This window comes from Dendropsophus ebraccatus, chromosome 9 (genome assembly GCF_027789765.1).
Source record: "Dendropsophus ebraccatus isolate aDenEbr1 chromosome 9, aDenEbr1.pat, whole genome shotgun sequence".
NCBI classification, from domain to species: domain Eukaryota; kingdom Metazoa; phylum Chordata; class Amphibia; order Anura; family Hylidae; genus Dendropsophus; species Dendropsophus ebraccatus.
In genome coordinates, this window is record NC_091462.1 from 32897426 (window position 1) to 32908215 (window position 10790).

The 10790-nt window shown below is 48.1% G+C and overlaps 1 protein-coding gene across 2 annotated transcripts in view; it reads right to left on the bottom strand.

Annotated features, from left to right (window-relative positions):
- Positions 1-7952, bottom strand: part of TLK1 (tousled like kinase 1) — a 198855-nt gene extending 190903 nt beyond the window's left edge. Inside the window, exons 1-2 of one of the 2 annotated variants that reach the window (XM_069982897.1) lie at positions 7567-7952; positions 676-757 (exon numbers count right to left, since the gene is read on the bottom strand). The gene's annotated coding sequence lies outside the window, so the exon portion shown is untranslated. The remainder of the gene's footprint in view (positions 1-675; positions 758-7566) is intronic. The other variant, XM_069982895.1, reaches the window with a different exon arrangement.
- Between the last annotated feature and the right edge of the window lie 2838 nt (positions 7953-10790).

Consider the following 10790-nt stretch of genomic DNA (forward strand, 5'->3'; position numbering starts at 1 on the left):
TTTGGAAGCTAAAGCAAGCAGTATACAGACTTACTAAAGGGTCATAGACTTGCAGTGTAAGCCTATGTTCACACAGCATATATTTTAGTAAAACCACAGCCATTGTACAACGGTCGTGATTATTGCGAAAATATACGTTACCTTGCCGTCTATGGGATCCCAGCCGGAGCGTATATACATAGTATACGCTCCGGCCGGGATCCCTAGCGGCGCCGCAAACAACTGACATGTCAGTTTTCTGCGGCCGCTATTCATTGAATAGCGGCCGCAGAAAACCATGTCAGTTCACACTATGAAGTGAGCGACTCCGGCTGCTCGCTCCATAGTGTGCAGTGGGGAGTTCTGAAGCGGGCGCACACGGACATCAGAACATCGGAACGGCCGGTCTCAAACGTAACGTGAACATAGCCTAAATCCGTATACTGCTACCTTTGACTTTCCAGAGTGCATAGAGAAGGGTTGAAGGCCATGTGTGCAGCTGAGTGCTTCTTCCCCCCTCATTTCTCAGAACCCAGATCCCCGCCAATACAAACTTGACATGCCATAAATTTGTTGCAATGACAAGTACAGTACATTGAGCCGAATCAGTAAAGAGTGTGGGATAGTTTTTTCTATCTTACAACTGCACAGGAGCTGTAAACAAAACAACTGTATGGATACATGACCTGTACATACCTATTCATCCACTGAAAATCCACGAGCACAAGGTTTAATGTGACTCACGGTAATACTGCCATGTCACGACGGGAACCCGAGACTGGGGGGGAAAAAAAGGAAAATGTTTCTAATATAGTTATTTCAACTAAATGTGTTTTACTCTTTTGGTAGACTGTTATTATAACATCTTACAATGGCTCACAATGGATGCCTTGAACAGGTTACACTCACACGAATTACCGCATCACATAGCAGCCCACCTACAATGCAAAAGGAATTTGATAACAAATACGAACTTACCTGTCCCCGTGCCCATGGTGAGCAGCGGGACCGGCCACGTTGTGATGACATCGTGACTTGGGGGAAAGGGCTTGTCCCAGCTGATGGATTGGCTACTCAACCAATAAGTGACTGGAACAGCGTCCCACCCCAGTCACTGACTGGCTGAGCGGCCAGTCCATCAGCCAAGTCATGCCATGTCAGCGTTAGAGCACCGGTAGACTGGCAGTGGTCCCGAGGCCGATCCCACCGCTCACTGCAGGCACGGGAAGAGGTTCGTACTTGTAATAAAAATTCCCCCCTGCCGGCTGCTGGATTTTGTAAATTGACAGACTTCTCCTTTAATAGAGTTTCAGCGTCAGTGTTCACAAGCTTTAGAACGGAAAATGAAAAAATTAAGGACTAGCCTCACCGATGTCAAGGGGATAATCTTCGTGCAGACCTGCGGCCGTGCAAAAATCTGAGATCCTTCAGTTACAGTATGTGACAGCATGACACAATGGTGCCTGTGCTTAATGTGGTTACATCACCAGATTCTACAGTAACAACATAACACAATTAGGCCCTGTTCACACAACATGTATCACTGGTGGAAAGCTCAACCATAATTACTCATGTTAAAAAATGTTGCATGACCTTTTTTTTTTTTTTTTTTTTTTTTTTTACAGGACACCTCTGTATAGAACAGCATTACTTACTGTGTTATTCTATACAATAAAAGAAGCGGTAAAGTGTACCAATGCGTAGCAGCTGACAGGGGCCAGAAGGACACTACTGCACATGACTGCTGACACCAATGACTGGCTACAGTGTCCTGTGCATAGTGTATAATGACATCAACAGGACACGTCTGCCTTTGAGGGAAACTGTCAGCTCTGTAGGTAAACAGTTAGAGACGGGGGGCTAAGACGCAGCAACATGCCTACTCCCTCCCATCATTGTCCAGTATAACAGACATACAGGACTCATCCTCATATAGCCCTATATATCAATTAGTGAAAGAAGGGAAAAGGACATGATGCTACAGCTCAGTACCACCTCTGTTAACTGTTAACCTACAGAGCTGACAGTTTCCCTTTAAAGGGGTTACCACTCGAAGAAGTTTTCCCTTAGTGCCCTATTACACGGGACGATTATCGTGCGAAAAATCGTTAATATTGTTCGAATTTAAACGATAATTGTTCTGTGTAATTGGAGGCAACGATTGAAAAATAGTTTGTATGTCGTTGAACGTTGATTTAGATCTGAACCTAAAATAATCGTTAATCATTCGCTGTAATTCCACGTTCGTTCAAGTTCCGCATTTTTTCACTAATCGTTCAGTGTAATTGCACATTGTCCATTGTTTTGCTGGGATCAGAAGGAATCAACGATCATAGTAACGATCGCAATAACGATCGTAACTAACGACCATCGTTCTGTGTAATATGGTGATCGATTTTTAAGTTAACGATAAACAATCCTGTTTGCAATCGTTTATCGTTAGTCATTAAAAATCGCTCCGTCTAATAGGACCCTTATCCTCAGGATAGGGGATAAGTGTATCATTGTGTATGCTGGGACCCCTCTGCAACCTCAAAAAGGAGGACCCAAGTCTCTCATCGGAACAGTGCAGCAGGCACGCATGTACACCCCCACTCTATTTATTCTCTATGAGAGCTGCCAAAGATGGCCGAGCGCTGTACTCTGCTATGTCCAGTTGCTCCCATAGACAATTAATGGACATGGGTGACGGACACTCCATTCCAGCAGGGAACTTAAAGGGGTGGTGTCATGAAGCAAAGAAGGTAAGGCTGGGTTCAAACTGCATTCTTGCGGTTCGTTTTTTTTTTTTTTTTTGTTCCATCCATTATATGCAAAAAAACTAATAAAAAACATATGAAAAAATGGCTGCTTTTGTATGCATCTGTTTTGAATCGTTTTTCCATTAACTTCCCTTACAAAAAAGCGGCTCAAAATGCACCCTTTTTTTAGCGTACACAAAAATGTGATCAACCCTTTTTTTTTTTTTTTAATAATAGAAGTCAATGAAAATAGGATTCAAAACAGATGTATACAAACGCATCTATTTTTTATAATTTTTTTGCATAAAACAAATTAAAAACATGGATGGCAAAAAAACAGCCTAAGGCCAGGTTCACGTTATGTTTTTTTTTATTAAACAACGGCCGTTGTTGCAAGTTTGAAACAACGGCTGTTGTGTTATCACAGCAGCCGATCGCATTTACCCCTACGGAATCCCGGCCGCATAGTATACGCACTGTATACACTCTGGCCAGGATTCCACACAGAAAACTCACTTGTCTATTTTGTAATGCCGCTAATCACTGAACAGTGGACACATAAAATAGACTGTGCAGACAATGTAAAGTTTGGCTCCCGGCCATACTTTACATTGTCTCCCATGGGTGATTGCAGTGCAGGCACACCTGAATGTGCCCGGGTTAAGCATCTCAGACAGCGGCTGGTGTGTGACACAGCCGTGTCACAGAACAGCTGCTGTTTTGCCATATCTGAACATGGCCTAGAGGAGGACAAAATGTTGTGTTTAGTGTAACTTTTAAATCATACGTTTTAAGAAATGATTGTAAATTTGGAATATGTTTCATCAAGGCTGTGGAGTCGGAGTCTTGGAGTCGGAACTAGTTTTGGCTGGAGTCGGAGTCGGAAAAAATGTACCGACTCCAGCTTTAAAAAAAATCTTAGAACAATTTAGAATTGAGTTTTTAAATGATTTTTTATAAGTTTTGCTCATCAATATTTTTATGAGCAACATTCTAATAAAGCACTGGCCCTATTAGATAAGGGTGGTCGGGGAATATATCAGTAATAAAGCACTGGCCCTATTAGATAAGGGTGGTCGGGGAATATATCAGTAATAAAGCACTGGCCCTATTAGATAAGGGTGGTCGGGGAATATATCAGTAATAAAGCACTGGCCCTATTAGATAAGGGTGGTCGGGGAATATATCAGTAATAGGACACTGGCCCTATTAGATAAGGGGGTCAAGGAAAAGTTGTCAGTCACTATTTGGCAGTTTGTTTCTGAGCTGGAAGAGTCCATTGTGTGGGGGGAGATCTGTGCTGTTCTCGTCCTGGATGCTGGATGACTGTATATGAGCAGCAGTGTAATATGAAGATATCCTGTGTAATATGGAGAAGACATAAGTAGTGTAGCAGTAACCTCTGTCCTCAATGTGGTGTTTTTTTTCAGTGTTCTATGGCTGCAGCTGTGTGTGTGTGCTATGGCTGCAGGCTGTGTGTGTGTGTGTGTATGTATGTGAGTGTGCGCTATGGCGTGCCCCCACACTCACAGTGACCCCTCTAAATCACTATGTGTGACTTTTCTATATCACTATGGCTGACATTTATATTACAGGTATCTGGCATTGTTAGCAGTATTTCTGTGTGTATGGTGAATATTTAGTTAGAAACATAGAAGACTGTCAGCAGGAAAAGACCACCTGCTCCATCTAGTCTAGTTGTGAGTAGTTCAGGACATGGAGACTGGCTGCATCCACTGCACACACAGGAGAAGCTGCTTTATATCTTTCCTTATTCCCTCAGAAGTCGCCCCAGGATCATGTAGGACATTAGGGAGAAGCTGCTGAGTCAGTGTGATTAATGACTCCCCTGGTATCTGACCGGCCATTTATGAAGGAGCAGGGGTCGGAGTCGGACCTGATAATATTCAGGAGTCGGAGTTGCGGCTTACCGACACCACAGCCCTATGTTTCATTTAACAGAATACATCAGTATAGACCTAGTTTTCTTCGTGACACCAAGATTTCCCCCCCACCTCAATCACTTATATCTTATCCTGATGATGGGACAAAATTCTAAATTGTGGGACACCTCCTTTATCTGCAAAAAATTATCTGCGAGAATTCCGTAGTGTGGACAAACGTTAACCATAGCCCTACCACAGCTCTGTTATATAGTATATGAGCATATGGGGAATGTGACCACATGAGGCCCCACGGCATCTAATGTTGTTATACTGTGTAAGGTATGCATAACTGGTCAGTGGAGCCACAATGTAACCAAAGCTGCTTCTGTAAGATGTCTGTCACAAATTTTCATGTTCATTTAATTTTTTTTTTTGCAGGAATTTAAAATTTGTCCAATTATGGCATTAATTGTGTAACTGTGTTACAAAAAAAATTTGAACTGTCAGAGATGTGTCTGGGTCTGAGGGTTCTGACAGATTGTGAGAATGAGCCAGACGTCTGCGCTCAGCCTAGTCCTCTCCCAGCTCTGTGTAAAAAGATAACCTTATAATGAAAGTCTATGGGGCCTTTTATCACTGATAGATCGGGGAGAGGACTGCACAACAGCATGGTCCTTTATCTGCAAGTTCTAGCAGGTTTTTTGTAAAGGCAGTGACACTTTAAAAAAAAAATCAAAAAATGAATAATTCATACTATATTCATACTGTATTCATATATACAATATATAATTCATGATGGCTAAGCACCACCACTTCCTGGTACATGAGACCAGTGATCACAACAGGAACTGCCCATTCAGCCAATCAATGAAAAGCCTAAACAGGAGCTGTGAAGGATCAGGGTAGGCGAGTATCACTTTTTTTTTTTTTTTTTTAACACATCCTCAACCATATATTAAAATTTTTTTAACAACCCCTAATGACAGAGGCAAAAACCACACTGAAACCCCCAGTGATCAGTAAGGATGGATGGTGAGACCCCCAGAGATCAGTCAGGATGGATGGTGAGACCCCCAGAGATCAGTCAGGATGGAAGATGAGACCCCCAGAGATCAGTCAGGATGGATGTTGAGACCCCCAAAGATCAGTCAGGATGGTGAGACCCCCAGAGATCAGTCAGGATGGATGGTGAGACCCCCAGAGATCAGTCAGGATGGATGGTGAGACCCCCAGAGATCAGTCAGGATGGATGGTGAGACCCCCAGAGATCAGTCAGGATGGATAGTGAGACCCCCAGAGATCAGTCAGGAAGGTGAGACCCCCAGAGATCAGTAAGGATGGATGATGAGACACCCAGTAATCAGTCAGGATGGTGAGACCCCCAGTGATCAGTAAGGATAGATGATGAGACCCCAGTGATCAGTAAGGATGGATGGTGAGACCCCAGAGATCAGTAAGGATGGATGGTGAGACCCCCAGTGATCAGTAAGGAAGGATGGTAAGACCCCCAGAGATCAGTCAGGATGGATGGTGAGACCCCCAGAGATCAGTCAGGATGGTGAGACCCCCAGAGATCAGTCAGGATGGTGAGACCCCCAGAGATCAGTAAGGATGGATGATGAGACCCCCAGAGATCAGTAAGGATGGATGGTGAGACCCCCAGAGATCAGTCAGGATGGTGAGACCCCCAGAGATCAGTAAGGATGGATGGTGAGACCCTCAGTGATCAGTCAGGATGGATGGTGAGACCCCCAGTGATCAGTAAGGATGGATGGTGAGACCCCCACAGATCAGTCAGGATGGCGAGACCCCCAGTGATCAGTAAGGATGGATGGTGAGACCCCCAGTGATCAGTCAGGATGGTGAGACCCCCAGTGATCAGTAAGGATAGATGATGAGACCCCTGGTGATCAGTCAGGATGGATGGTGAGACCCCCAGAGATCAGTAAGGATGGATGATGAGACACCCAGTGATCAGTCAGGATGATGAGACCCCCGGTGATCAGTCAGGATGGATGGTGAGACCCCCAGAGATCAGTAAGGATGGATGGTGAGACCCTCAGTGATCAGTCAGGATGGATGGTGAGACCCCCGGAGATCAGTCAGGATGGGAGGTGAGACCCCCAGAGATCAGTCAGGATGGCGAGACCCCCAGTGATCAGTAAGGATGGATGTTGAGACCCCCAGAGATCAGTCAGGATGGTGAGACCCCCAGAGATCAGTAAGGATGGATGATGAGACCCCCGGTGATCAGTCAGGATGATGAGACCCCCAGTGATCAGTCAGGATGATGAGACCCCCGGAGATCAGTCAGGATGATGAGACCCCCAGTGATCAGTAAGGATGGATGGTGAGACCCCCGGTGATCAGTCAGGATGATGAGACCCCCAGTGATCAGTCAGGATGGATGGTGAGACCCCCAGTGATCAGTCAGGATGATGAGACCCCGGTGATCAGTCAGGATGATGAGACCCCCGGAGGTCAGTAAGGATGGGTGGTGAGACCCCCAGTGATCAGTCAGGATGGTGAGACCCCCAGTGATCAGTCAGGATGGTGAGACCCCCAGTGATCAGTCAGGATGGTGAGACCCCCGGTGATCAGTCAGGATGGATGGTGAGACCCCCAGTGATCAGTCAGGATGATGAGACCCCCGGAGATCAGTCAGGATGATGAGACCCCCGGAGATCAGTAAGGATGGATGGTGAGACCCCCGGAGATCAGTAAGGATGGATGATGAGACCCCCGGAGATCAGTAAGGATGGGTGGATGTCACTAAACACACTTTACACTAGTTACACAGGAACTGGAGAATCCCTTTAAACGTTATTTAAAGAAAAAAAAAACAACAAAAGTTTCCCCGGTGTCCCCGGCGGGTGACAGTCTCGGTGATGCCGGTGAAGTTGCCGAGCTGTCAGCTGCTGCCCGCCTCCTCCTCCTCCCGCTGCCGCCCCGCTACTCACATGTACAGCGCCGTCCTCCCGTGTGCGCCCGCTGGCCCCGCCCCTCCGACTAGTCACTGGATGACCTGCACGCTGCTCCGGTCGCCGCGTCGTGAACCGTGTCGCGACACCTGACGGGAAGGCGGCCGCTCTCCTGTCCAGCGGGGGGTGTGGAGATGGCGGCGGGCTCGGGGAGGCTCAGGCGCGGCTCCGGTCCCGCTCACTCCCGGACATTTGGAAGCTATTCCCGGCTCCCCCGCTCTTCTCCTGCGCTGTGCTCTGGGAGGACCTGACTCCCCGGTCATGTGACCTTGTGTCTGACGGCAGGAAGAGAGCGGCGCACTGGCTGCAGTGATTGCTCTGATCCTCACAGGCGTCTGTACAGGTGTCTGCAGTGCTCGCCCCCAGCGGCGGCCGTGTCACACACTCAGCCCGTACACTCACCAAACTAGCGACAAAGTGTCCCTAGCAACCAGAGGCCAGCGCGCCTGTCAGTGGTTGCCATGGACAACTGCACCCCTTGTTCCCTGGATTACCTTTGCATATAATAACAGCACAATGTATCAAAACTTTCTATAGCAACCAATCAGAGCTCAGCTTCCATGAGTTGCTATGGAGAACAAAGAGTTTTTCTTTTAGAAAGTTTTGATGAAGATTAATAGAATAATATTTTTCAGATCAAATTTTACAATTATTTTTAGTTTTCCTTGTCACGGTAAAAAAGTTTTGATTGGTCAGGATCTGGGTGTTTTAACCCCTGCCGATTGTTGGACTGAGTGAGGAGAAACGGGTGAACGTGCGCTTCACTCTTGCTGCCTTTTCTGTCTCCGTTGTAAGGACACTTATGCTGCGTTTACACTGAACGATTATCGTGCGAATTTGCATGATAACGATTCGAACAATAATCGCACGTGTAAACGCAGCAAACGATCAAGCGACGAGCGAGAAATCGTTGATTTTTATCTTTGAACATGTTCTCAAATCGTAGTTGGTCGTTCGCAAAAAATTCGCAGATCGTTCTGTGTAAACAGTCATTCACCGATTTAACTTATGTGCAAGATAGGCTTAAGCGATCGCAAAACGATTTTTTCATACGATATATCATTCCATCTAAACGCTGATCGTTATAAAAAAAAATTGTTACTTCGAAATCGTTCATCGTACGATCGGGCTACATGTAAACCCAGCATTAATGTATGTCCCAGGGGCCTCACCCACCTCATAGTCTGACGCTGGTTTTCCTCAATTCTATGCAATAGCACATAGACTGAAAGGATAACTTTAACCCCTTAAAGGAGAGACGCCAAAATGACCTTAAAGCGAATGTACCATCAGGTACATTCCCTTTAAGTGTAGCATATTAATAGAACGGCACCGGCACGGGGAAGCCGGTGCCGTAGTCCTTTTTTGAACCGCATGGGACACAGACCGGGGTTGAAGCCAGCCCCCAGGGGGAAAAAACCACCGCCCCTCTGTGATGCTGCTCCATTAGAATCAATGAACTGACTGCTGTCACTGTCTATTAAATGCCGCAATCGTGGTGGCCCGTCATTGACAGTGAGGACCTGGCTGCTGATAGCAGCCGGTCCCTACGTGTTACGAAGTGAGCTCAGCTCCTGAGCTCACTTCATAGCGCTGCTAGACCCACTGCTGTACATCATGGGTCCTTAAGGGGTTATCCAGCGCTACAAAAACATGGCCACTTTTCCCCCTACTGTTGTCTCCAGTTCAGGTGCAGTTTGCAATTAAGTTCCATTTACTTCAATGGAACTGAGTTTCAAAACCCCACCCAAACTGGAGACAACAGTAGGGGAAAAAGTGGCCATGTTTTTGTAGCGCTGGATAACCCCTTTAAAGGGTGCACACAGGTAGGGAATGCTGAACGGTTCGGGTTTGACTACTTTGTCTTATCCCAAATGCTCTGGCTTTGAATCCCAGCAGCTGCAGAAGCTGGATGCCACCTTAGGGAGACCTAGAAAACATGAATTCAGCAGAATGTTTTTGAACCTAAACAGTACGACCTCTCCACTCAACACTAGTGCTGATCCTTCACTAGGCTGGATCAATAGCGCAATCATGGCTTTTCAAAGGAGAAGTTCGGACATTTTTTTTTCAAAAAAGCTGGGGAGGAGGTGGCTGAACATATTAACATGTACCTACCTCCCCGATTTTAGCGCAGGGGTCCACTGTCCACCGGCTACTTTCTCGTCTGAGCAAGGACCCTGGTCGCACCACCCAGCCACCTCCTCCCTGTCTCTTTTGAAAAGAATGTCAGACCCCAGACTTCTTTAGGTTACAAACCCACTTGCCGGATCTGCAGCGAGTCTCCTTGCTGCGTTTTTGCAGCGAGACTCGCTGCAGATCCTGGCCCTATACTTTCAATACCAGAGAAACTCGCAGCAGGGATGTACATCCCTGCTGCGAATTTGTCTGTAGCCCGCCCCATTAACCCCCCGGCCGCCGGACATTATACATTACCGGGTCCCCGTTCCTGCTTGCTTCGGGGCTCCCGGGGTCTTGACGGCCCGCCCGGCCAATCAGTGCGCGGCGGCGGGGCAGCGCACTGATTGGCCGGGCGGAACGTGCCGGGAGCCGCTGAAGCAAGCAGGAGCCGGGATCAGGTAATGTATATCTCCCCCGGCCGCACGATCGCCCGCAGCCCCCGACCGCACCATCGCCCGCAGCCCCCAGCCGCACCATCGCCCCCAGCCCTGCAGCCCCCGACCTCACGATCGCCCCCGGCCGCACGATCGCCCCCAGCGGGCGATCGTGCAGCCGGGGGCTGCGGGCGATCATGCGGCCGGGTGCTTCGGAGCTGCGGGCAATCGTGCGGCTGGGGGGCTGCAGGCGATCGTGCGGCCGGGGGCTGCAGGGCGATCGGGGCTGCAGGCGGGCGGGCAGGATATACATTACCAGGTCCCCGCTCCTGCTTGCTTCGGCGGCTCCCGACACGTTCCGCCCGGCCAATCAGTGCGCTGCCCCGCCGCAGCGCACTGATTGGCCGGGCGGGCCGTGAAGACACCGGGAGCCCCGAAGCAAGCAGGAACGGGGACCCGGTAATGTATAATGTCCGGCGGGTTAATGGGGCGGGCTGCAGACAAAATCGCAGCAGGGATGTACATCCCTGCTGCGAGTTTCTCTGCTATTGAAAGTATAGGGCCAGGATCTGCAGCGAGTCTCGCTGCAAAAACGCAGCAAGGAGACTCGCTGCAGATCCGGCAAGTGGGTTTGTAACCTTAACCTCT